Here is an 8,289-nt window from a genome sequence, read left to right on the forward strand (position 1 = left end):
GGTGGCTATGAGTCTAGTTGATCTGAGTCTGGTGGATCTGAGTCTGGTGGATCTGTGTCTGGTGGATCTGAGTCTGGTGGCCCTGTGTCTGGTGGATCTGAGTCTGGTGGCTCTCCGTCTGGTGGCCATGAGTCTGGTGGCCCTTGTCTGGTAGCTCTGTGTCTGGTGGCTCTGCATCTTCAGAGCTGTGCAGCTAGAGCTCCCACTTCTGCCTGGGACAACTTCTGCCAACAGCAGATCCATAGGCAGAGTGTGGTGTTTGGGGTCTGGATTTTCAGTTTTCACAGACTTCTCTGAGGCAGGAGGAACTCACACTGGCTGCACACCTTGCTCTCATGTCAGTATTTTGTGTGTGCCCGTCATGGGGCTTGAACTCAGTCCCTGAGTCTCTTTTGCTCAAGGTTAGTGCTGTACCATTTTGAACCAACATTTTTTGGTAGTTTAGTGGACATAAGAGTCTCACAGACTTTCTTGTCTGGGCTGGCTTCAAATCATGATCCTCCGATCTCAGCCTCCTGAGTATCTAGGATTATGGGCAAGAGTCATTGGTGCCCAGCTTAATGTGTCAGTATTTTTGACATGACCCTAAATCATGTCTGCACACAGACACACCAGGCACATCCTTGGGGAAAGGTCACACACTGTTCCCCACAGAGCCCAGGGCCAGGCGAGGCAAATGCAGAATCAGTGAGCATTTGGAAGGCCGGGCCACCTGCAGAGAGCTGCCCACCAAGGTTTCCCTGCTGCCCCAGGATGTGTTACAAAATGCTTGCCCGGCGTGCTGTGAACGGGAGTGGAGGGCATGACTGGCCAGGAGGATGTGCCTAAACTTGCACAGGATGTCAAGTGGCCTCCTGCAGCAGCGGCAGCAGCAAACCCCAGTTCCTACTGACACACAACCACTGCTTGCTCCACAGAGGGTCAGCCCCAGGTCCTTCCGCTGCTCCTGACTGCTGGCTCCTCTGCAGCCCTTCTGAGTGTGTGTGCACAGGTGTGCATATATTTGTAGTGTGTGCATCTGTGCCTGATGTGTACATGTGTACATATATGTGTGGTATATGGAGGTATATAATTGCATGCATGGGTATAACCATATGTGAGTCTGTGTATTTCTGTATGTGCATGTGTGTGTGCATATGCGTATTTCTGTGTGTGCATGCATGCACATGTGTGTAGGCATGTGCACATGTCCTCATGTGTGTGTAATTGTATACATGTCTGTGTATGTGCATGTTTGCATGTATATGTGTGCATGTGTGTATACTTGTGCACCTGTGTAATCATATAAGCATTTACAAGTGTGCTCGTGTGCATGTGCATGTGCATATGTCTGTATTCATGCATGTGGGTATGTGTGTGTGCATGGGTATGGGTCTATGCGTGCTCCTGTGCATGGATATGTGTGTGTAGATGTGTGTAGCCTTCTGATGCTCCCATGCCAGGAACATCCCAAGTTCTCCAGCCACTCTGTATTCAGTTGACCTGGTCAGCTCGGGTCAGCAGTGTGGGTTAGCACTCCACAGAAACCCCTTGGGCCACCTCCACACCCCAGGAGTCTGTGTGTTGGCACCGAGAGTGCGGCCGGCTGGTGCCTCCAGGTGCAGGCCCAGCTGGGAGATGCGTCCTGAGTGCTCATCTCCCCGCGGCCGAGGCTGCCTTTGCGTTGAGGCTCTGGGAAGCGCCTCTCCTGGCGCGGGGCTGCGGTGTCTGTCGCCCGCCCACTCTGGGGTGATTAGCTCCACCCACGCTCACGGTGACCTCAGCCCGACTCCAACCCCACTGTGGCCACATGGAGTTAATGACTCCCCCAACCCCGTGTGCTGCCGTTGACCTAGACTCCTGAGCTGGCCTGGAGACAGGGTGCAGGCCTGGGGGAAAGGGCTCCAGGAGGAGTTGAAGGGCGCCACCTCCAGAGTGCCAGGTGCCACCCCCCCCACCCCGTGAGGAAGCAGCCCCTCCTCCTACTCCCCACCACATGAGGAAGCAGGCCCTCCCCCCACCCTTCCACCCTCCCACCCCCACCCCCCCCCCCCGCGAGGAAGCAGGCCCTCCCGCGGTGCTGCCCGCTATCAGGAGTAGGGCGAGGCCTGCTGTACCCGCGGGCTGGACTGTCCCGTGGGGACGGGCGCGGGTGGCACCTCGGACACTTGCAGCAGCTGCAGCCCCAAACCTCTCAGCGCCTCCCGGAGCTCCAGGTTCTGCGAGGCCAGCATGTCCATCTGACTCTGGAGTCTCCTGTGAGCGGCTGACCACCGAGACGCCTGCGCCCGGAGCTCTCCTTGAAGCTGGCAGACGAGCTTCTGCAGGCGCTGGGGGGGAGAAGGCCAGGCGCCCCTCAGACGGCGCCCCTCAGACACCCCGGGCTCCACCCGCCAGCGCCCACTGTCCAGCGGGGGACGCGTGAAGTGGGGGCTCTGCGCTTTTCTAGCTATTACTGTGGCGTGTGACCTGCAGGAGGCGGTACAGACTCAGGCCGCGGATCCTGGCCTCCCGTGCTCTGCTGTGTGACCTCAGGAAGGCCACCTGGTCTCTGTGGCCTGTTTCACGCCCTGCCTGGGAACTGTCCTCACCAGCAGCTCCTGGGCCGGGCCGTCCTCCCAGTGGACCCCAGCCTTGGCGGCCAGCTTCTCGCGCTCCGCCACAGCTGCTGGACGCGGGTCCTCCATGTGGCTCAGCTCCGCCGGCTCCGTGGGCCCCGGGTGACCCGTCAGCACCCTGGTCGGGAAGGGGAAGGGTGCGGGGCTCCTCCCTGAACCCCTGTGCCCTCCAGCCGGCCAGTGGCCTCGCGTCCTCCTGCTCAGAGGCGCCACCCCCTGCCCGCGCCCCCTGCCCGTGCCCCCTGCCCGCCGCTCCCTGCCTGCGTCCCCTGCCCACGCCCCCTGCCCACGCCCCCTGCCCGCTGCCCCCAGCCCGCGCCCCCTGCCCGCTGCCCCCTGCCCGCTGCCCCCTGCCCGCTGCCCCCTGCCCGCACCCCCTGCCCGCGCCCCCTGCCCACACCCCCTGCCCACACCCCCTGCCCGCTGCCCCCTGCCCACACCCCCTGCCCGCTGCCCCCTGCCCGCTGCCCCCTGCCTGCTGCCCCCTGCCCGCTGCCCCCTGCCCGCACCCCCTGCCCGCGCCCCCTGCCCACACCCCCTGCCCACACCCCCTGCCCGCTGCCCCCTGCCCACACCCCCTGCCCGCTGCCCCCTGCCCGCTGCCCCCTGCCCGCTGCCCCCTGCCCGCTGCCCCCTGCCCGCGCCCCCTGCCCGCGCCCCCTGCGCGCGCCCTGCCCGCTGCCCCCTGCCCGCTGCCCCCTGCCCGCTGCCCCCTGCCCACACCCCCTGCCCACACCCCCTGCCCGCGCCCCCTGCCCACACCCCCTGCACACACCCCCTGCCCACACCCCCTGCCCACACCCCCTGCCCGCACCCCCTGCCCACACCCCCTGCCCACACCCCCTGCCCACACCCCCTGCCCGCTGCCCCCTGCCCACACCCCCTGCCCACACCCCCTGCCCACACCCCCTGCCCACACCCCCTGCCCGCTGCCCCCTGCCCACACCCCCTGCCCGCGCCCCCTGCCCACACCCCCTGCCCACACCCCCTGCCCGCACCCCCTGCCCACACCCCCTGCCCACACCCCCTGCCCGCGCCCCCTGCCCACACCCCCCTGCCCACACCCCCTGCCCGCACCCCCTGCCCACACCCCCTGCCCGCTGCCCCCTGCCCACACCCCCTGCCCGCTGCCCCCTGCCCACACCCCCTGCCCACACCCCCTGCCCGCACCCCCTGCCCACACCCCCTGCCCGCTGCCCCCTGCCCACACCCCCTGCCCGCTGCCCCCTGCCCGCACCCCCTGCCCACACCCCCTGCCCGCACCCCCTGCCCACACCCCCTGCCCGCTGCCCCCTGCCCACACCCCCTGCCCGCTGCCCCCTGCCCGCACCCCCTGCCCACACCCCCTGCCCACACCCCCTGCCCGCTGCCCCCTGCCCGCGCCCCCTGCCCACACCCCCTGCCCACACCCCCTGCCCACACCCCCTGCCCACACCCCCTGCCCGCTGCCCCCTGCCCACACCCCCTGCCCACACCCCCTGCCCACACCCCCTGCCCGCTGCCCCCTGCCCACACCCCCTGCCCGCGCCCCCTGCCCACACCCCCTGCCCACACCCCCTGCCCACACCCCCTGCCCACACCCCCTGCCCACACCCCCTGCCCGCGCCCCCTGCCCACACCCCCTGCCCACACCCCCTGCCCGCACCCCCTGCCCACACCCCCTGCCCACACCCCCTGCCCGCGCCCCCTGCCCACACCCCCTGCCCACACCCCCTGCCCGCACCCCCTGCCCACACCCCCTGCCCGCTGCCCCCTGCCCACACCCCCTGCCCGCTGCCCCCTGCCCACACCCCCTGCCCACACCCCCTGCCCGCACCCCCTGCCCACACCCCCTGCCCGCTGCCCCCTGCCCGCACCCCCTGCCCACACCCCCTGCCCGCTGCCCCCTGCCCGCGCCCCCTGCCCGCACCTCCTGCCCACACCCCCTGCCCGCGCCCCCTGCCCGCTGCCCCCTGCCCGCTGCCCCCTGCCCGCACCCCCTGCCCACACCCCCTGCCCGCTGCCCCCTGCCCGCACCCCCTGCCCACACCCCCTGCCCGCTGCCCCCTGCCCACACCCCCTGCCCGCTGCCCCCTGCCCGCGTCCTCTGCCCGCGCCCCCTGCCCGCACCCCCTGCCTGCACCCCCTGCCCGCGTCCCCTGCCCGCGCCCCCTGCCCATGCCCCCTGCCCGCTGCCCCCTGCCCGCCGCCCCCTGCCCGCCGCCCCCTGCCCGCACCCCCTGCCCGCACCCCCTGCCCACACCCCCTGCCCACACCCCCTGCCCACACCCCCTGCCCGCACCCCCTGCCCGCCGCCCCCTGCCCGCACCCCCTGCCCGCCGCCCCCTGCCCGCACCTCTTGCCCACACCCCCTGCCCGCACCCCCTGCCCGGTGCCCCTCGCAGACTCACCCCGCACGCTGCAAGCCGCAGCCCACCGCTGACTCCTGCGAAGACATCTGGCGTCAGCCATTGGCGGCAGGCCTGTCCCCCCAGCCCCGGAAGATGCTCGAGTTCAGAGGTCAGCCTGACGCCTGCCCCGGCCCGGCAGCCCCCCCACAGCACCGACCCCGTCCGGCCGGGGGCTGCGGGCCCTGTGGAGGCTCCGAGGAGGGGCTCCCCCAGGAGGGGCTTCGGACCAGGCAGGCACTGCACACGTCTGCGTGCGGACGGGCAGACCGGGACCACCCAGGCCGCCCTCCCCCACCCTCCCGGGAAATGCCCACCGGCCCCAGAGACGGAGGAAGCTGCCACCAGTGTCACGGCTTCAGGCTGACCACAGCCACTGGAGATAAGGTAGACGCTAGTCAAACCCATCACCGCTGTCACACACACACACACACACGTGCACACACACGTGCACACATACATGCATACACACACAGACGCGCACACACACGCACACACAGAGACGCACACACGCGCACACACATACAGACGTGCACACACACGCACACAGACGGACACACACGCACACACGCGCACACACAGAGACGCACACACGCACACACAGACGGACACACAGAGATGCACACACGCACGCACGCACACGCACGCACACACACAGAGACGCACACACACGTGCACGCACACAGACACACACACGCACACACATACAGACGGACACACAGAGACACACGCACACACGCACGCACGCACACAGACACACGCGCACACACACGTGCGCACATGCACACAGACACGCACACACACGCCTGGCGTCCTGCACGCAGTGGGAAGGCGTGGCTCCCTCCGCTCACCCTTGGGCATCGCCTCCTGCCGGGAGACCCAGGGACTGGAGCGCCAGCTCCTGACCCCTCAGCTCCCTCCACCGCCGGCAGGGCACCTACCTAGCCCACGAGCCACCTTCGGCCCGCCCGGATGCTGTTCATCTTGGCACTGCCAGCCAGCTTGCCCGAGCCTCCTGCCCGCCCATCTCTGGACGACCAGAAACCAGCAGGGATTCTAAACTGACTCACCATCTTAAAGGGCCCTTCCCGCGCGGCCTGAGCACTGTAGAGCCTCAGATGATAACTCAGATACTCTGCATCCACCTAGCTGCGGAGAGCCGAGTCTCTCCTCCTCTAACCAAGAAAAAAGAGTAACTCCAAGGAGGCTTCAATGTGTGCTATCTTGTCAGAACCAAGGCCCAAATGCAGCTCTGATCGGACCGGCCCCGGTTACCCGAGGAGGACAACGCCCAGCCCCACCCGACAGTCGGCCGCCCACCGCATGCCCCGAATGCCGTCACCCAGCCTGGCAGGCAGGGCCTGGCACTGAGCTGCAGAGCCTCCACCAGCCTCTCTGGAGAGGACAGGACGCTGCCTGGGAGCACGGAGGGCTGCGAGCTCAAGGGTGGGGCTGGGAGCCCTTCCACCCCAACCTCCACACCCGCCAACGAGCAGACTGCTCCGGAGCCCCTCAAGGGAGATGCCACCCACTCCGGGTGAGCCCAAGCCTGAGCAAAGGGAGCAGCGTGGCCCCAGCTGCTCCCCCGCCTGAGCCCAGGACCCCCCCTGCCCCCCCCCCCCGCCCCGGCTGCTCTCACCCGAGCCTCCTGGGCTGATACCAGCCAGGGCTCAGACCCCCGGCCTGAGGCAGCAGCAGAGCACTCTGTAAAGTCGCTTTATGTTTTGTGATTTCCATTTTAAAGGAATGCTTCCACAATGTTATCTACTGGACATTGGCAATCTTAGTTTTTAAACACCGTCCCTGCAAATGGACAGCGTGATTCGGAATTACTGAAACAAAATTGAGATTTCAATGAAGTAAGGAGGCCAGGCCTGGCCGGTGCCATATTGGCCACATGGTGGATGATAGGTCTGTACGTTGTCTTCATGCTGGGGAAAGAACCCCCCACCCCCATCACCTGCCTCCCAGGTGATGGGCGTGCCCAGACCCAGGACCGCCAGCCAAGGCGGGACCCTATCTAAACAATAAACTCATAGTGAGAAAGACTGGGGAGAAAGGCTGCCTGCCCACGGCCCAAGGCCTGGAGGTCAGAGGCCAGCGCTGCCATTTCTTTTTTACAATATGTTGAGACGTGTTAAATTCAGAGCAGACTCTGACCTTTAATCAAAGGGCTGGGGCAGAGCCCGGTGTTCTCTTCACGGAAGTCCGGCTGATGACTGGAGGGGGGGGGGGGGGGGCTCAGCCGCGTTGTATCTTCTCGCTCTGCTCTGAACAGAGAGGAACGTCCCCACGGCTGGTCTCAGGAGGTCTTCCAGACGTGTCTGTGTATTTTTGCAGTACAGGCCTGAGGCTGAGCACAGAAGCAGATAAAGGTGACCTAGCACACAAGCTATCTTTTCTGATATGAGCCAGCCATGCCTGGACTCTGCGCCAGGAAGGCCCCATGTCTGGGCCCTGGGGTGCACACAGCACTTCCTGAAAGAGGAGGTGCTTTCCAGGTGCTAATCCTACTGCATGATCAGAGGAAAAAGGATGTTTCTGGAGAGGAACAATGAGCAATGAGCAATGCTGGGGGGACGGGGGGGGGGGGAGCAGGGAGGGTGACCAGTGTGCCAGCTGAGGTGGGGGAGGGGCCAGCACAGCCAGAAAGGAAATGTCCCAGGCTTTGGTGACAAGGCTGAGAGTGTGGGCTCAGGTAACAGCCATTTTATCCATCAGGCCTTCAACCTTTGACTTGACAGGATAAACAGGAGCTGTGTTCAATGCATCATGTTGACATTTGCCAGTTGTCATACACAAGCATGGTGGAAGTCTATGGCTAGACTGGAAGAGGGAGACGGGAAGCGGAGCCCGGGCAGGAAACCACACTGCAGACGAGTCTTGTGACAGCCGGCCCAGGCCGTGGCCGTGTGTGTCACTGCTCACACCCACTGCGGCGGGCGGGATCAGGGTCCGGTGATGCAGGGCCTGGGCCGTGGCCCAGAAGAGGGACTGATGTGGTTCAGCCAGGGGTCTTGAGATGGGGCTCCCACCAGGGCGGAAGCTGGGAATGAGCAAGGAGCCACCAGTATGGAGGACGGGGCTGCCTGGAGGGAGCCGGACACGGCAGGAGACAGATCTGCCCGGCACTTCCAGAAGGGCCCAGCAGGTTTCTAATCTGCAGAAGGAAGGGTGAGGGATCAAAGTGTGTGGTGCTTCTTGGCAGTGAGGTTGGTTTGTTTTGCTGTGCATTTCTAGGCCTCGGCCTTACACAGATTCTGGAAAGGCGGAGAACTTTCTCATGAAGCACAAATGAGACAGTG

The sequence above is a fragment of the Dipodomys spectabilis genome, unplaced genomic scaffold (assembly GCF_019054845.1).
Source record: "Dipodomys spectabilis isolate Male_0828 unplaced genomic scaffold, ASM1905484v1 ptg000126l, whole genome shotgun sequence".
Lineage (NCBI taxonomy): Eukaryota > Metazoa > Chordata > Mammalia > Rodentia > Heteromyidae > Dipodomys > Dipodomys spectabilis.